Raw genomic sequence first — 1,631 nt, forward strand, 5'->3', positions numbered from 1 at the left:
GCTCTCCTTGGTATTGAAACCGCACTCCTTGGTAGGTGAACTTGGTCTTGGCTGGATTTCTTGTTGATCTTCTGGGGGAGGGGCCTGTTGTAGTGATTCTCAAGTGTCTTTGCCCCAGGCGGAATTGCACCGCCCTTACCGGGCCGGGGTGAGTAATCCGCTCGGGTTTGCTTTCAGGAGCTTTTGTTCCCTGAGCGCTTTCCGTAGAGTTCCAGAGGACGGGAATACAAATGGCGGCCTCCTGGTCTCCGGCCCGGAGAAGCCGAGAGCCCAGGGCCGCACTCCTCAGTGCGCGCCCAGTTACTCCCGTCTGCCTGACCTCCGGCCGCGCTCTGAGCTCACCCAGCTTGCGACCGGTTCAAGGTAACACGGAGCTGCGAGCTTACTGTCGGCTCTGTCTCTGTAGCCAGCTTTCCCGTTCCAATACCCGCAAGCTCTGTGACACTCAGACACCCCCGATCCTTCTGTGACCCTGCGGGACCTGAGGCCACGCTGACCCCGCGTGGGCTTCGCCCCGGTTTAGCCTCTGGAGCGATGTCCCTCAGCGGAACAGACTTTTAAAAGTCCTGATTTTGTGCGCGGTTGCTCCGCCGCTTGCCGGGAGCCGGCCCCTCCCCCCGGGGTCTATCTTCCTGTCGCTTTGGATTCACTTCTCCGCCGGTCCTACCTTTCAGAAAGTGGTTGTTTTTCTGTTTCCAGAATTGCTGTTTTTCTTCTCTTCGATCTGCCGATGGATTTTCAGGTGTTTGCAATCTTTAGATAAGCTATCTAGCTGATCTCCGGCTAGCTGAAGCAGTCTCAGCTTGCTACTTCTCCGCCATCTTGACTCCTTCTCGGTATTATATTTTATATGTCAGTGCCTACTTGTTTATTGAGATGTATCCCAAGGAATCTGCATACTTCCTCTGACCACTCTTCTGCTACATGACCCAGCAGCTTCTCAAAGTGGTTTTAATTTGAATCTCCCTGAAGGACCGTGATGATGAACATTTTTTCATGTCTCTGATAGCCATTTTATGTCTTCATTGGAGAAGTGTCTGTTCATATCTTCTGCCTTTTTTTTATATGATTGTCTGTTTTGTGTGTGCTGAATTTGCAGAGTTCTTTATAGATCCTGGATATCAACCTTTTGTCTATACTGTCATTTGCAAATATCTTCTCCCATTCCGAGGGTTGCCTCTTTGTTTTCTTCACTGTTTCCTTTGCTTTGCAGAAGTTTGATCTAGATTAAGTCCCAAAAACTCAGTTTTTTGTTGTTGTTTTTGCAGGAATATATAGAAAGAAGTTGCTGTAGCTGATATTGAATAGGTTACCACTTAATTTCTCCTCTAGGATTCTGATGGATTCCTGTCTCATGTTGAGGTCTTTTATCCATTTCGAGTTTATCTTTGTGTACAGTGTAAGAAAATGTTCGAGTTTCCTTCTTCTAAATATAGCTGTCCAGTGTTTCCAGCACCATTTATTGAAGAGACTGTCTTTTTTCCCACTGTATATTTTTTCCTGTTTTGTCGAAGATTATTTGACCATAGAGTTGAGGGTCCATATCTGGGCTCTACTCTGTTTCACGGGTCTATGTGTCAGTTTTTAAGTCAGGTCCATGCTGTCTAGGTGATCACAGCTTTTTCGTAAAG

The sequence above is a fragment of the Mustela putorius genome, unplaced genomic scaffold (genome assembly GCF_011764305.1).
Source record: "Mustela putorius furo isolate JIRA1106 unplaced genomic scaffold, ASM1176430v1.1 tig00002065_pilon_pilon_pilon, whole genome shotgun sequence".
Lineage (NCBI taxonomy): Eukaryota > Metazoa > Chordata > Mammalia > Carnivora > Mustelidae > Mustela > Mustela putorius.